Genomic DNA, 18,307 nt, shown 5'->3' with positions numbered 1-18,307 from the left:
AACTGACTAACTGACTGGCTGACTAAATGACTAACCAACTGACTTACTGGCTAACTAACTAACTAACTAACTAACTAACTAACTAACTAACTAACTAACTAACTAACTAACTAACTAACTAACTAACTAACTAACTAACTAACTAACTAACTAACTAGCTAACTAACTAACTAACTAACTAACTAACTAACTAACTAACTAACTAACTAACTAACTGACTGAATGGCTGACTGACTAACTAAATGACTAACTAACTAACTAACTAACTGACTGACTGACTGACTGGCTGGCTGGCTGGCTGGCTGGCTGGCTGACTGACTGACTGACCGACTGACTGACTGACTAACTAACTAACTAACTAACTGGCTAACTAACTGACTGACTAACTGACTGACTGACTGACTGACTGACTAAGTGACTGACTGACTAACTAACTAACTAACTAACTGACTAAGTGACTAAGTGACTGATTTACTAACTAATTAACTGACTAACTGACTGACTAACTGACTGACTGACTGACTGACTGACTGGCTGACTGACTGACTGACTGACTGACTAACTAACTAACTAACTAACTAACTAACTGACTAGCTGACTAACTAACTAACTGACTGACTTACTAACTAACTGACTGACTAACTAACTAACTGACTAAGTGACTGACTGACTAACTGACTAACTAACTGACTAACTAACTAGCTGACTGACTGGCTAACTGACTGACTGACTACCTACCTACCTACCTATCTAACTAACTAACTAACTAACTAACTAACTAACTAACTAACTAACTAACTAACTAACTAACTAACTAACTAACTAACTAACTAACTAACTGACTGACTAACTAACTAACTGACTAAGTGACTGACTGACTAACTGACTAACTAACTGACTCACTGGCTAACTAACTAGCTGACTGACTGGCTAACTGACTAACTGACTGACTGACTACCTACCTACCTATCTAATTAACTAACTAACTAACTAACTAACTAACTAACTAACTAACTAACTAACTAACTAACTAACTAACTGACTGGCTGACTGACTGACAGACTGGTTTAAGACAACCATGCTGAGTAAACCCTCAAAGCCAAAGAAACAAAAAGTTTATTTTTAGTTACATTTAAACTGTATATACTGTATACAATTAAAATGCTTTTGTTTTTTATTTTTACACTTTCGTCAGTGTGAAAGAATGTTTCAGAATAAGCACAGAAGTACATTCATAGTTGGCATGAACACAAATAAATCTTTGTTGTTCATTACCGCTAGATCAGGTAGTTCTATTCTCTGTCTACTTTCCAAAAAACACTCTTGACTGACCAAGAAAGAGCAACGCAAAAGCAAAAACACCCCGGCCTTCCATATCACCTTCAAAAACAGACACACACAACCACATAATCACCCTCTTGCTGAAGGTGAAACTGTTGTTTTCTTAGCTGCTGATCTCCTCAGTGTGTGTGTGTGTGTGTGTGTGTGTGTGTGTGGCTCTGATGTGTGTTTTGATTAGAGGTGTGCGAGTCCTGCTGCTATGAATATAAATGAAAGGCTACAGTGAACCGCTGTACCCTGAGGACCAGCTCCATCCGATTACATCAGCTCACTCAGTCTTGACTGTTGACCAAAAAACTCACAAATGCACCCTGGGAGAACTTCCAATCCCCAGATAAAACTCGTCCCAAAATGCCACACATGCTCAAAAAATAAATAAATAAATAAAAATCAAGACTGTTGCTTCAGGCATGCAAGGTACACACACACACACACACACAAACACACAGTTCCCCGAAGCTCCTGCGTGGGCATGACGAGATGGATCCAATCTATTCCACTCGGCTTGTCAAATACTCAGAGCACAACAATCACTCCCCATGGTATAAACACACATACACACGTGCAACCAACTTCACCTCTTGCAGTCCTATATGCACCAATGGAAAGCCGGATGCTTTGACTGACAGCGATTTTTATCGCTGGTACAGAGTGACGATGCATGGGGATCCAGCGATATCTGTCCCGTGATATGATCACATGCATGCTAATTCAACAATCTATTTCACTCTCGTCACTCAGTTTATTATTAGGCAGCTGTCAGAGAAAACAATGAGATAAAAGTGAATAAAAAAGTAATAGAAAAATAAAAGTGAATAACATTGCTATTAATTTGACATTTATTCTATAGTAGAACTGTAAACTTTTAGTAGAACGTTAAGTTCAAACATTGCTGAATAACAGGAGAGTCAAAATACAACATAAAATTGGATAAAACAACATCAATATAATATTTAACAATATATTACGATGTCACATTTCAATGTTACATAGTGATGATTAAACTGTACAGTCATTTTATTTTAGATAAGGTTGCAAAGATTTCATTTGTTTCATTTGTGAATCTTCAAATGAATAGAAATGAATAAAGTTGTTTATTTTCTTTTTTCCTATTTAGAATATAACTGAGCCTTTAATTGCCATGTATAAAGCATTTACAAAGCATGAATAGTCCTTACTTTATATTAGGTCACAAAACTGCATGAAGTTGAGTTAATAAAGCATTTATTAACATACAAACTATCTATCAATAAATGCCTGAATGTGAATAATAAAAATATTTGGAATAGTTTATTAATAATTTACTAACTCATTCTTAATGATCTTAAAAACCAACAACTATTCTTAAATTACTGGTTTGTAAATAATGCAGTGCTTAATTTAGTAATAATAAATTCATCACTAACAAAATATGAAAACAGTTTAAAGTATTAAGCACATTATACATGTGTGTTTAACCTCCTAGGGCTTGAGTATCCACATACATAGACAGCACATTTTAGCTCTTAAGTAGCTTTTTAAAATACTTTGAATGTTTTATATTTTGTTACAGACATACAGTGTCATCCTGCATCTTTTTTGCAGCATATGAAATGTCCCAAACACAATTTATAACTGTCCAAAATGGCAAAACTATTTCGTTTTTACACTCTGGTAGTCAAAAAATGTAAAAAAAAAAAAAATTGTTATATGCATTAAAAACAGTCAGGAAAAAGTGTATTATGTACATTGGGACTCTAAAAGTACATCAAATCAAAAGATTATACTTATGTTGTATTCTAATTAGGTTCCAACAAGCCCAAATAGCAAAGAGAAATAAAAAATGCATGTAAGAAATACCTTGGGCCTTAAGAATACAGTCAAGAATACAGCATTTGTAGCTGCCGATATAAACTACTAAGATTTGTTAATGTAGAGTTAATGCTTAACATATCATGAACTATTTGCTAATGCTTCATATCTGGTGCTTTTTTTGTAGTAAAAACCCTAATTAATGCCTTTTTTTGTTATTTTTGTAGAAAAAGAAACCAGCAGCCACTTATACCTATTGTAGGGAAAAAAATCTATGCAAGTCAACATAGAAAAGTTTCCAACATTTTTTAAAATATATTATTTTGTGTTAAACTAAAGAGATTGATCCAATCTATTCCCCTATGAAATAATGAAATAAACTATTTCCCCATGAAATACATGTGCATATAGACATACACACACTCGCATGCAAAAAAAATTCACCTCCTCTCCCTCTCATGCCTGATGCTTTGACTGACAGTGTTTTTTATCGCTGCTATAAAGTGAAGATGGGAATCCTGCGATCTCTGTCCAGCAATACGAGCGCATGCATGCACAGCTCCAATCAAGCTATTTCACTCCCCTGTCACTCACTGCTTTAATATTAGGCAGGTGTCAGAAAAAAACATGGGGAAAGTAAATATGAAAGTGAAAGTAAAAAATGAAGAGTGTCATTTTAATCAACACTGGGCCTGTAGGATGGAGTATGTCAGTTTGAGTCAGGCAGACAACAACTGGGCTGCGAGTTCCAGATTGGCTGGCGAACATATTATCTCCACGCGACAGAATCTCCAGCATCTCGGGCTGTGTAGGTGTGTGACTGATTGGTGTTTGTTTGGGTGGCCGTTTGGGCAGAGGAGCACGCCATGAGCCTGCCAGTGTGTGTGTGAGGACAAATATAAAATGGGCAGGTGACAGTAAAAGTCCCCGCTGACAGAGAGCACTGGTAAATGGACACATAATGACTCATTGTGACTGACATACAGCATGTTACCGCAGACCTGACAGAGTCTTGACCTGTTTTCATAAACAAGTTTCTGTCTCATTGGCAGGAGCTGGAATGGTGAGTCATTGCACTGCCTGCTCACATCACTCTAAAACCAAATAGATGGCAGTCAATACCAAACCAGAATTTTCAAAGTACATTATTAAATGGATAGTTCACCAAAAAATGTTAATTTGCTGTTAATTTATTCTCCCTCAGGTCATCCTATATGTAAATGACTGAACTTTAACTTTAGCTTTAACTGTGGTGATTTACAGCTCACTACAACTAAGTACATACAGCTCACATATAAGCATAGCGAAACATCAGAACATTTAACTGCTTCGTTTGGATTTTGTTAACTATAACTTTGACCTTTATTCAGCTTGTGGTCTTATTTTGTTTGTAACACTGTGTAGACTATAAAAACGTTTTTGATTTTTACTATGAAGATGCTATTTTCAGAAGTAAATAACTTGTAAATGATGTAAACGTTAGCTCTCCAGAAGAAACTGTGACATAAACAAATGAATAACCATCCATAATTTAACACTATTGTCTGGCGTGTGGCGTGGTCTTTCTGAAATCATTCCCAACTTGGTCTTGATGACAAATCTCCTCCCAAAATAACAGCTCTCTCTTTGTTCATAAGTGTGTGGGCATTTAAGTAGTTACTATCATGTGATGTCTTTTGGATGAGACGGACTGTACCTCGTGTTTGTTTCATACGAAGTGACAAATTCAGAGAACATTTGTTTTTGAGAACAAGTGTAGTTGGTTCATTTATAATTAGAGGTTTTTAAGCTTTATGTGGATATATTTCTCATTCTTATTTGCTGAAATTCCAGTGGATTTGTAGACCCGAGGTTTCATGACAACTGAAGAAACTGTCACGTTGGGTCTGAGCCCCTCCCCCTTCAAAACCAGAATTCTCAAAGTATTTTATTAAAGTGATAATTCACCAAAATGTTTAATTAAAATCTAATTTATTTTACTTTGGCTAGAATAAAAGCAGATTACAGAACAAACCATTGTTGTGCAATAGCTTGCCTAATTACCCTGACCTTCCTAGTTAACCTAATTAACCTAGTTAAACATTTCAATGTCACTTTAAGCTGTATAGAAGTGTCTTAAAAGATAAAATAAATCAGTTATTAGAAATGAGTTATTAAAACTATTTTGTTTAGAAATGTGTTGAAAAAATCTTCTCTGTGTCAAACAGAAAATGGGGGGAAAAAATAAACAGGGGGCATAATAATTCTGAATTATTAGCCCTCCTGAACTCTGGAACAACATTGCAATGAGCCAATTAGAACTAAGGGATCTGTTTACCCATTATGTTAAGTTTAGTCTTGTGGATAGGTTTATGCACTTTTACATGATTGTTATCCAACTATTATTCCTTGCTGACTTTGGGAATAATTTACAGTTATGGTTGGGTTTAGGGGTAGGGAATGAGTAAAGATTACATTTTTCAACAAAAATTATGTTGCAGGATCGGATCGTACTTGGCAAAATCATGACGTACCCAGTGGATCGACGTCTGTTGACTAAGAGGATAAGGCAAGTCATTTCACTCAGTGGCCATCTTTGAAACGCATTTTGGGCAGTATGTTTGGGCATTCTGTTTAAACGGGGAAACATTAAATTCTACAAAAATACTAAAATAAATTCAACTGCATATTTAAAACCATTCGAAAGCATTTTTTTTTTCAGGATACAAAATCACGACACAATCTCCTTCATGGCTGTTTCTGTTTTTACATTACACAGTACCATCATCTGAATAAAGCCATCAAATCTGTCTTCTAAAATAATTCCCAGCTTGGTCTTGATGACAAATCTCCTCTCAAAAATGACAGTGGCCTCAGAGTAAAGAGTCAAGTCAATGGTCAAGTTATGTGCGTTTGATGGGACCGACTGTACCTCGTGTTTGTGTCATAAAAATTACTGACATTTATTTGCCAGGGTATGGCAACCAAAATCCTAATATCATAGTGGTAACGTCCACACAATATAAAGCTGTAACATCATTGGACGGTGATATTAGGTTGGAGCTTGGACATGAGTTCTGACGTCAACCTGTTTTTCATTTTCAAACAAAATGCAAAACCCCCACATCTTTGGGGTGCAACGCTAATCTAATGTCATGTTGATGTCTTGTGCCTGCTGGGTGTTTATACAAGTCTTTTTGGTCTTCATACAGAAAACATCTGTCATTTTTTCATCTTAACAGTCTCTGGGTCAATGGGTGTAAAGATTTTTGACATCTTCTTGGACACTTTGAATGCTTCCACACAGTCTGCTGCAATTATAAATCGCCCATGTGTTGAGGTAGTTCATAATGATGCGGTTTACCTCTTTACTTCTATATGCGTTTTGAATGGACAGGAATCACAGGACTGAATTTTCTAATCTTCATCGGCAAGACAAAATAATGACAGCAGGTTGAAGTAAAATAGTGGAGTAAAAGTACCAATACTGCATAAAAAATGTAAAAAGTGAAAGTAAAAGTACACATTTTTTTAAAACTACTCAATTACTGTAGTATAAGTATTTGTAGTGTGTTAGTGGTAGAGTATGTGTTTTTTGTTTACACCACTTGAGATGTTTATATTCATAAGAAGTCAGTTAAGTTAGCGTTAATTTGCATGAATTTAATGTTTTAATATTTGAAATTGTCATGCTGTATTAAACATGATATAAAAATTTTATGATTGTAAAGTTATATTATGAAAAGTTATCAAATATAACACTGACCAAGTTAAACACAATGACAGCATATTCTGACATTGGTTTTAATAAGATCTAAAACAATATCCATTTCTGGTGTTGAATCGAAGTTATGCGCACTGTATGGAACACTATTTTAATCGTGTACGGAACACTGGTAATACCTATCATCTTCCGTACACATAGGGTGTACTTTTCCCTTCTTTTCTCAAAAACTACTGCTCCAAAAGACATTAATTAAAATATGGATTGTACAATAAGTATTCACCCAAAGAATGAACACACAAACATGGTTATCTGGCTTTCAATGATGGAGGAGTGGTCGTTTAAGTGCACTGAATAGCAAAAAGTGTACAGAACATGGTCAGTCTACGTTACTATTATACTATCTACCCTGGCTATATGGAAAAGCGGCAACTGAAAATGCCCACCCTGCCCTCATGTTTCAGTTGAAATTACGTCACACACTGAACAAAGCTGTCCATTCCAAGGCACTTGAGGTGATTTGAAAGCATCTCTAATCAATCGGTCAATTCCTCTGTGTGTTTCTGAGAGACTCGGGTCATCCAGACGGCGGCTCTCACTTAACTCTTCATTACGACTGATGTTCGAATGCACAGAACGGCATCCACGTGTGCCAGGAGGCGGTGGGGGGCAGAATACTTCACTTAGCCTTTAGACATCCATCATTTATCTCTCCTTCTTTCATCTGCTTCTTTCGCCATCTTTCACCAATTAGTCTAGATTAGTCACAGTGGCCTTATGGAAGGCAGAAGCAGCCGCTGTGCCCTGCGTAAAAAAAACCCACCTCCCTCATCAGGACCGCAACATCTGTCTCCTAGCAACCGCTTCCAGATCTCAGGCGAGGGATGCTGCTGATGACAGAAGAATGACAAGACAAACACCAGCCTGGAACTGTAATGATGCCACAGGTGAGAAGTGGACAAAGCACCAGAATGCTGGAATTTAATGGGGGCACACTTGGAATTCTGAGGCTGGATTTTACTCTCAAAAATGCATGTTACTTCTATTAATAATGCAATGCTGGTGGATATCAGCAGCAAAGGCAAATATGAAGAGAATAACTGGTGACTGGTGGGTCAGTGTACTGTAATGCTTTGGAAAAATGAAGAGATTACTAGAAATTGATCAGTTTCTCTGGATCTTTGAGGTTTGGATAAAATTTTAATAGTTGATGCTATTAAGGTCTAAATCCAAATTTCAAATAAAATTTGTACATTTGTTTTTTAGAAAATGACATCTGGTCATGTTTTTATGTTTTATATTGAAATATTAAAACAAATATTGAGTCCTTAACTGTTCTAAAGTAAAAAAAAAAAAAAAAAAAACGTAACGGTTTCCCCCACAAGTTAAAGACATGTGCTATGGGTGAATTAAAGCTAAATTGTCCGTAGTGTATGTGTGTGAATGATAGTGTATGGGTGTTTACAGCTGCAGGGGCATCCGCTGTGTAAAACATATGTTGAATAAGTTGTCAGTTCATTCTGCTGTGGTGACCCGCTGATTTATAAATGGACTAAGCCGAAAAGAAAGTTAATAAATGAATGAATAAATAGTTACATTTCACAAAAATATCAAGCAGCACAACCATTTTCAATATTACTACTACTAATAATACATGGCATCATCACATTAGCATGCTATAACCACTTCTAAAGGAGGCAAGCAAATGATGACATCACTTAGATGTAGGCAGTTCCGAGCCAAGTTCCCTTGACTCTGTTCCCTTCTCAAATCAGGGCCACAAAGTAAAATGAGCAGAAACGTGAAGTGCAAAGTGAAAACAACATTGCAAATTTACAGTTGACTAAGAAGCAAGTCAAAATGAGCATTGCAAATGAATGGACGGGTTTTGTAAAGGCAATGCTATAAAAAATGTTTTCCAAATATATCGTGATCTTGGAATTATAAGATTCTATCTGCGTTCTGAATGATTTTGAGATATTGAGCCTCATAGTTTTTGCATTCCATAGCAAACAGTATGTGTGTAACATTTGTTTTTTACATAAAAAGTCTTGAAAAACTGTACAAAAGCACGCACATCCCTCTTAACTGGGTGCTCAGACAAAAAAACGCAAAAGGTGCAAATTAAAATCAAAAATACTTGTTCCCTTTTTAGTTCTTTATTTTTGTTAAATTAATTTTCGCTTTAAATTTTTTGAAGATTTGCATTTATTTATTTATTCTTTGCACGATACTTTATTTTTTGTTTGCAAAACTTTCTTTTTTTTTTAAAGTATATGGCCTTAGATTGATTTCATAGCAAACTTCACACAGAACTGCCAACTGACCCAGCTAATGCTCGAACCTTGCTCTGAGGCAACAGCGCTCATATTTTAATATTTAAATGCATTTTAAGTAGACAAAAAGAACATCCAATATCTGTAGTATGTTGGTAAGAGCTGATATGAGACCCGTTCCACATTTTTTAAATAAAATGTGAATTTTAACTGTGGGAATTGTCAACAATGCAATTTCACATACAAAATGTCAGTGTTTACACATCTCCATACAGCAAAAAAAAAAAAAAAAAAAAAAGTTTAAAATTCTTGGTACAATTTTTTTGCAAGACAGCTAATGTAATCTATATGTTGCGGTGACATCGATGCACTATCCAAGGAATTGCCGAACTTTTCAGCTCGTTGTCCCCAAAATAACAATGTCAGTGACTCGCCATCCTTAATACCCTGTAAAGTGGTTATAATTACAGAAACCTTGCATGCAATGGTGCAAACTCACCAACAGACCCAAGTCTATTCTTCGTAATTTTTTTTTAATGTATGTCAGTGCTGTAAATGTGCCAGAAAGTTTAATTTGGTGTTATAAAATCAATCTGCTGCATCTGACGCTATTGCCTTTATTGCTCTATTGCTGTGTCTTTAATATAATGTAATTACCCCAGGGGTCGCAATAGAATATAACTAGGAACTATAAGCTACTAAAGTACTAATATACAGTAGTAACTATAAATGACTATTTATTTATTTTCATTAGTTTATGGATAAAATATGGTAATTCTTATGGTTTAATAAAAATAAATAGATTATTGAAAATCACCAGGTGACCGCTCTTCATTGTCCCACGACACCTGGGGTTCTGACCTTCACTTTGAGAACCACTGCACTATTCGACATAATTGTAGAAGTCCAGTTGCGCAGCATTTTTTGGTTATGAGATATTCTGTCTCCACTCCACTCCACTCCACTCCACTCCAAGTTGTTAAGTGTCCAGGGGGGATCTTAATAAGTTGTTGTTACAAGGTGAAGCCTTTTGGAATTTGACTCTAGACACGCTGTCTCCAAGAGTTTTAAATGAACAGTTTGATATTTGTTCTTTCCTTTAATGTTTATTCAGTAATAAACATCTTGTAAATTTCTGGTAAAAAAAGTGCTGTTCACACAGACACAGACATTCTGGACTTTTTCCGGAAAGGACCATTCACACATCCATTCCAAAATACTGGTAAATTCTGACATCATTAACCAGAAATGGCCTATAAATGGCTGTGCTTGTACTGTATTTGTAAACAGAAGAGGTCGGGCTGTTGTTGATGGTTTCACTTTCATTTAGAGCTTTAGCATTCATGCAGCTGATTTGTCCCAGACACATCCAAAAGCAGAAGCGTGAACACATTTGACTACATTACAAATTCTGTGGATGGATAAGAATTGTGAACAACTTTGATGAAAACATATGGAGGAACACTCTGCATGTCGAGATCTGTATATTATGCGTGTGTGCTGGTGCTCACCAGAGCATTCGCGTCAAGCAACTGAAGCAGAGCTTGAAGGTAAACAAACAGCGGTATATGAAGCATTTTATCAATAATTTTTCACACAGTTGACAATAAGTAGAATGCGTCAGCAAAAAATATTCAAAGGCTTTTATTTTCATAAACTGCATGGATGTGAATGCGTCTGAATGTTCTGATTGGCTGGAGTAGACGTCTCATGTCAGTGTGTTCTAAACATAAACATGCTCTTTCCAGCAATCTTCCTTTTGCGTTCACACAACGCAGCATTCCATAAAATTATCGGTAATGTTACAACTTCTCTTTCCGGAAAATTGCTGGAACAAATTTACAGCTATTTTCAAAAAGGGCCTGTTCACACATGATACCTTTCCAGAAAATTGCTGGTAATTGTAAGGTCTGTAAGTGTGAAAGGGGTTTTTGTTATTTTCTGTTATATTTTTCTTTATTTGTGATATATTATTAGGATTTGTTTTTGTGTTTTCGTTTTGCATATATAGATTGTGTAAGTTACAAATGCATATTTTTCTTTTTTTTTGTTGTGAGATAATGTTTGAAATCATGTTATCTGGAAGTGTATAAAAAGAGCAACATGCTGTGATAAATACTCTGATGAAGAGCTGGTGTGCTTGAAACATGTTTTGTGTTAGTCTTTTAATTGAATTAACTGATTTAACTGATTTTTTAAAGCTTCACCTTTTTTGAATATATTTTTGCACGTTTTGCTGTTTGGTTAAGCACCCATTTAGAGTAATGATTTAATGAATTAGATTATTTTTTCAAATGTTTATAATATTATGACAAACGACTTTACTTTTTGGTCTTGAGTTGTTAATGTGTCAAATATGAATCAAGGATTATGCATGTGCTGAACAGCAAGTTCCAGAAATGCTCTAATTTTTAGTCTGAGCGAGTGTGAGTTCATTTGCAGAGTGTTATATGAAGTGCGGCACAAACTTTTCAAGATGAACAGCGTTGCTCACTTTGTGGTTACAGCTCAGTGGAGCAGCCACACATATGCATTAAGAGTCCCATTGTACTGGCAAACAGTCCCTGAGGTTTTGGAATAGTTTACAGAACACTTTACAGGCCACTGCACACAAGATACACACACAAATACACTCTCATTTAAAAATATACTCACATAAGAACTACCCTGAGCATAAATTATGTGTGTATACAAATTTCTGACAAGCATTCAGGCAAGAATTGGCTCTCTAATATGCACAGGACCTAAAAATAAAGCAGAAGCCAAGAACACTGCAAAATAAACAGAGAAAAACAAATGAGACGTTAAACTTGTAAATGTGCGGATTACTCGAGCAGAAAAGACAGACGGCTGTGTATTTTTTTTTTTTCACTGCTTTGTAAAGGTGCAACTCTCGCAAAGCCTGGCGCAGACTCAAGATGCTTGGTGACATTTACTGTCGACTGTGTTGTTGGAAAGGATCCGACTCTTATCAGTCTCTCTCTCGCCTTCAATGCCACTTTTCTTTACTGTTCAAGTACAACTCATAGTGGTGAAAATACATTACAATGTATTCTCTGTCTAATAGAGCTGTAAAAATATTAGTTAAAGGGCTCATTCAGCTAACAAGTTAAATGTGCTGTTATTCTAACTCACCCATAGGTTACGCAAAATGTAGGTTTGTCTTTTTGTCTTTAAGGAGGATTTGAAAGGGATCAAACACTTTGAAAATGAGTGATAATGATAATAAATAAATAAAAATTCCAAATAAGATGTTGTCTCAATTTACAGGAAAATCCATAACCCAGCAATTCAAGTAAACCACATTATTGGTATACGCTATAATGTTTCAGGTGATAACAGAATTAGCTACATCTGTTTTTGGCTGAAAAAAGAAAGACTGAAAATACAAACTGAAAATATATGCAGTTCTTGCAAACGTTGCTCCCAGTTTAACTTGTTGTGTGTAATGGAGCGTCCAGCCTGCTTATTAATGCTCATCATGCTTAAAACAAATAAAATGAAAACTACTAATAATGTTAATATTAATCTATACAATTTTAATTTACTTAAAATTTACTTACAATTTTAATATATTACTACTTCTAATATATATATTTAAAACTAATAATACATATATTTTGTATCCTACATGTAAAAGTAAGCCAATGCAAACATGTTTTTGATGGAGAAGTTTGTTGCAATTTGTTGTGACAGTTTCAATAAAAGTATTAGCATTTTATATATTTATTTTAAAATTAATAATGTATATTATATTAATCATAATATTTTATTTCATAAATGAAATAGTCTTATAACAAAACAACCATTAAAGACAAAAAAGTAGTTTAAAATACGTCAATTTTTGTACTGATAGTTGCCCTGAATTTTCATTTTAGTGAATCTCCACTATTTAATAATGTATCAATTTATTTCACAGTTGTGACATCAAAGCATACCAATTTACATATCTGACTATTCTTTTTAATTTACCATGACATTTGTCAGGTTAAATAAATCATTAACCTCTTGGTGTGTATGATCACACCGGTGTGATCAGTTTAGGCTGGTCCCTGGAGTATTTTTAAACAATTAAACAATGCAGCACAAACTACTGTGGACTACCGCTTTAAATTTTACATGTGAAATTGTTATGAAGTGTATTGCAACATATCAGCAATAAACGTATAGCTCATACAATCTGCTCTCATTATGCAGCATTTTGATTGTTACACTTCTACTTGTGATGCTGGAGAAGGGAACAAGTATTTTTATAAGTTTTTTTTTAAAAGAAATAGCTCTGACTTTAATATTTTTTATTTACTTCAAGTAATTCGATCCGTCTGGTTGTATTAAACTGCAATGAGGATGTGTTCCTAATACGTATCACTCATGTTCTCATCAGCAAACTGACAGATAGCAGATTAATGCATTTACAAGCTGGAAAGAAAATAATTTATTACAATGAATTAAGCTGTTTTATTAGACTCAAGCAATTACCATTTTGTCATAACCTCTATGTAAACTACATGTTATTTTTCATCATGGGAAAAACTTAATCTCTATTTATAAAAAAAGAAAAATCACTCTCAGTTTCTCCAGAATGGTGGATTAGCTCTACTGCCTGGTCTTTTATTCCCTCCCTCCAAATCCACTTGAGGATGCATCAGAAAGCTACAACTTTTCGCTGCTCACTTACTCAAGAACTTAACCTAAAATAACTCCTTTTAAAGTAAAAAGAGCAAGTTTAGACTTGAAACTCGGCAGCGCTCCCTGCAGAGAGGTGCCTTGATAAGACCAAAACCCTCGTTCCCCAAATACACCCGAATCACAGCCCGTATCAAACAGCAGATGAATCGCGCGCTGCCGTCTGAAGTAAACGTCCACACGCTGAGGCTCCTTCCGCCCCTCTGCGTGGGTATTTGCTTTGCTGCAATTGTACCACAACAATAACACACATCAATGGTTCATCAAAGACGCTTTGAAGCGCTTCGTTCTTGGTGATAAATGTCATTCTTCTGAGTGAGTCATTTCAGGGTCATTCTTTGAGCTTTGAAAGGCCATGGTGTGCTAGAGGACGCTGTGCACTGGCTAGTAAACCCTCGGCTAACTACACTAACTTGTGCTCGTGACATTTAAAGGAATGTCTAATTAAATCAATTGATGTATCGTGCTGCGGTTGCTGACTTATTGTTTAGACAGCAATAAATGATCCACCGAGGATCCGTGAAATCGGTTCAAGACCTAATTGTGGGTGACTGAATTGTAAAATGTGAATTAAATATCAGTGTTTGCATCGTAAGTAATGATTAATCGCTGTTGAAGTAACAAGTGAGTTTCTCTCAAAGCCTTATCTTTGAATTGTCAAGGACGTCAAGGCTTGAAGGTAAAGCAGATTCACAAAAGGCTGAGATTGATGTTAAAAAATTCCAAACGCTGAGCTCATTAATGTTATTTATATTATACGTACATCATTTAAAATGATCTTTTTAACTAAGGAAGCAAGAGCTGGCGTTCTTTCATTTTTAAAGAAGACTATACTATTGAATATCATTCAAAAGATTTAGGTGAAAAAGAGATTAATATTTGATTGAGAAAAGATTTCAAACATTTATATCACTCACTCATACACGCATGCACACACACACACAAGCACACACACACACACCATTTAAATATTTCAAGTAAATGTGGTCATTTTGAGCTTTATGCTATAGGCGCAGTAGGTGATTGTCTTCAGAAACATTTTTGTTATGCTGGTTGAAAGTCTCTTCACATTCCAACAGTACTGATTAAAGTAAATGATCTACAGTACATGTGTTTATATGTATGTTTATATTTTGGATAAGGTATAAAACTGAAAAATGTTGATCCAATTAAATATTTTTGGACCGACAAATAACTTAATTATGACAGGTATCTCAAACTGTCTGTCAACAAATTTCAATTTGAATTTCTGCGCAGCCTTTTTAAGCAGACAGATACGTCACTCATGCGTTCTCGTGAAGTACGGATCACCAGCTCACAGAGACGTCAGGCAAACTCTGCATCATTCTTAACTTCTTTCTGAATGATCAGTGTGGCCTTGAATGCATGAAAAGAAAGATTGTTTCTGAAAGGGCTTTTGCCAAAAATGCAAATCAAAACTTTTCTAAACCCTGAATCAATATCGAAATTACTTTTGCACGCTGGAGGGAAATGACGTTATGCAGTTAAAAAACAACGATCTGAAGGATGACACGACGGGTGAAGTATTTCTTTTAGACAGGTGTGTTTTAAAACTATTTTAGCCACGCAAAGCTTATGTAGATTGTGTTGTTGTTTATGAATGGGTTTATATGCATGGTAGTGTTGTTTAGCCACTGAAAACGTCCAGCATAAGATTGGCTAATTTCAAGTTCATAGAGTACCTTTTACAGCATCGATAGTATAGTCGGTTAAATAGACCTGGGCATTCGTTTAGTTATTCAAATGAAAAAGGAGCTGAAAACAAGCGATGCATGAGGATCTGCAAGCACAGTTGGAAAATGAAAAATCAGTCTTTGTCTTGGTAACGTAAACATGTAATGTAAAAGGATGACAGGATATTTCTGTTTTTAGCACTCCTTTTTCTAATCTAACTTTTATTTAGTTTAATAAAAAATATAAGTATATGTGCTCTTCCGCCTAACCAGCTTTACTTAGGTGAAGTTTGATTTATTTTCACATATTTGTTCATTTTTGACAGTAGAAGCCTGTGACAGTTTTGGGGAAATATAATTCCTGCACCCGCTGGCCTGTCAACTACTACACTTGATAATGTGCGTGCCTCTATAGAGTTTTCTAACTGGTGAATGACATGATCTAGTGTTATATCTAATCAGAATGCGTTCGCGTTACTTAAGGAGGCGTGGCTTTGGAGGATCATAAAAGTTATTATGCTAATGCTAGCATTCTGGCAGATCACCTACTGCATCTTTAATTAATAAGACATAAAAAATCCATAAAAAATGTATTGCAACAGTTATTAATAAAATAATATTGCTGAGCAGTATATACACACATTAGCATGATTTCTAAAGGATCATGCGACACTTAAAGTGAGTGAAGCACACATTTTAAATCAAATTACTGTAAATTAGAGCTTTTTTTCTGATTATGACAACTGAAAAAATTACAAATGACCAAATATTGACTTTTAAACTATTACATAAAGCTGAATATGCAAGTCTGAAAATATTGTGTCTTTTCATTATTTTTTATGAACAAATGTTAAAAAAAAAACATTGTGAAGAAATGTTATCAGTTGTTCACAGAATACAATCACATTTTGCTAAAACTATCCATCTTAAACTCACTTAATTTTTGGTCACTTAAATTTCCATATAAAATATTTCCATTTTACTTATTTTTATTATATAAAACACATTCCATAAAATATCATTATATATATTTTATAATTATAATAAACCAAAGGTTCAACTTCACACAATATAAAAGTACCAGCCAGATTTGCTTAGCAATTTCACCAAAACAAACAGCAAAGCACAAAATAGCAAAAAGACATCTGGTACAAAACATGCTGCTTGTTTTCTCTCAATTCACTAAAACACCTACTAATGAAAATAATACTCCTAATCAACTGGAAATCCTTCTTTAGTAGTATAATCCATGGCAAACAATAATGTCAAATACCATTACCACTGTAAAAAAAAAGCTACCGATCTACAACAAATATGACCCTTAACAACAAAACCAGGAATACGTGCCAATTTTGGAAATTGAGATCACCTGAAAGCTGAATATACATAATTTTAGCCCGGCAAGATTAATTGAAAAAAAAAAAAAAAACACAACTCGATTCGACCCAATGTTTGGGAAAAGAGTAAAGTAGGTCACACAAGTCTTCACGTTGTTTCATATACTTTCTCAGCAACATTGACACCTTTAAATGGTGTTAAAAGTGTCATATACTGTATTTATAAGGTATAATTTAGCCCAAAAAAATCATTTTTTGTCAATGTAATGATGTATTTGTGGTTCTGAAATCACACGTGAGCTAACACACTTTTTGTTTACTACTGAGAGGACGTGTGCATGCTCACCAATGATGTCTACTTTAGTTAACAGAACCTGCATAGGCTGTGAATAACAGGTTATACAGTTTGTCGCACAGAATGATTGTTTGGGAGCCGTGTGGGAAGCAAGATTTGCATGTTTGTTTGTTTTTTCGACAGCCTAGACACGAACACACTTATGAATGCAGTGAAAGTGAAACCAAAGCGCACACATCAGTTAAATTATCATATCACATTTTAGAGTTATGATTATGAAAGGCATTTTATGTTTTTCTTTGATAGTGAACAGAGTGTTGTGCATGAGAATAAATGTTTATAACTACTTTAGCATTTATAATGTTGAATATAATGCAAATGGAAATTTGATAATGACAAATGTCTCATTTTACCAGTGAAAAAATGGTCTAACAATGTTATCGATGACAGATTACAACCATATGTCTTAACACTAGAACTACCATGGGGTCAATTTCACCGAACACTGTCATTCAAATGTACATAACAGATCTTTAATAAAACGTTCAAGCCTCCCAGTCATTGGCTTTTACAAAAATTGCCTTATTTACACTTCCCAGGTATAAAAAGTTCTTTTTTTTTTTTTTTTTAGATAAAAATAGATTAAAAAGTGAGACATTTATACCTATAAGTGCCAGCGTGGGTCAAATTTACCCACTATAAAAGATGCTTTAATTCATGCATTGCTTATATTTGAAATTACAATTACAATTTCACTGATTGAATTAGTGGCTAAAATAAATGAATAAAGTCACAATAAGTGAAATAAGGTGATTTGTAGAGCTATTAAAAATACACAATGCAATGATTTATTAAGAGTCTGGAGAAATAAATTATGCATTATGCAAATTTCGATATTTTACCTACTTATGAATATTCAAACTTTACTGTTGTTGTTTTCTTAAAATAATCTTGTTATCCTGAAATAATTATTTCACGAGACTACACTTTTTGTTACCAGTGGCAAAAAACAGAATAGTATGTTTGTTTGTTTTTTAGCCATTTCTAAACCAAATTTGTGCAGGGTAAAATTTACCCACACTGGCAATTTTAGGTATACAGCAACCTCCGGCAGTTCTAGTGTTAAACATAATAATTCAACTTTTTTTTTCAATTATGAATAATTTTATTCTGATGTCATCACT

At 34.7% G+C, this 18,307-nt stretch overlaps 1 protein-coding gene and 1 long non-coding RNA gene across 11 annotated transcripts in view; both read right to left on the bottom strand.

Annotated features, from left to right (window-relative positions):
• Window positions 1–4,776, bottom strand: part of LOC147838900 (uncharacterized) — a 7,005-nt gene extending 2,229 nt beyond the window's left edge. The window contains exons 1-3 of the long non-coding RNA XR_015520473.1: window positions 756–4,776; window positions 220–698; window positions 1–106 (exon numbers count right to left, since the gene is read on the bottom strand). The exon at window positions 1–106 is cut by the window's left edge and continues 2,229 nt beyond it. This is a non-coding gene — a long non-coding RNA (uncharacterized LOC147838900). The remainder of the gene's footprint in view (window positions 107–219; window positions 699–755) is intronic.
• Window positions 1–18,307, bottom strand: part of tenm2b (teneurin transmembrane protein 2b) — a 599,580-nt gene that overhangs the window by 108,567 nt on the left and 472,706 nt on the right. The window lies entirely within an intron of this gene.

Source organism: Danio rerio, chromosome 21 (assembly GCF_052040795.2).
Source record: "Danio rerio strain M-AB ecotype USA chromosome 21, GRCz13ab, whole genome shotgun sequence".
Lineage (NCBI taxonomy): Eukaryota > Metazoa > Chordata > Actinopteri > Cypriniformes > Danionidae > Danio > Danio rerio.
The sequence above is the reverse complement of the archived record's forward strand: the minus strand, read 5'-3'. Positions and strand labels throughout refer to the sequence as shown.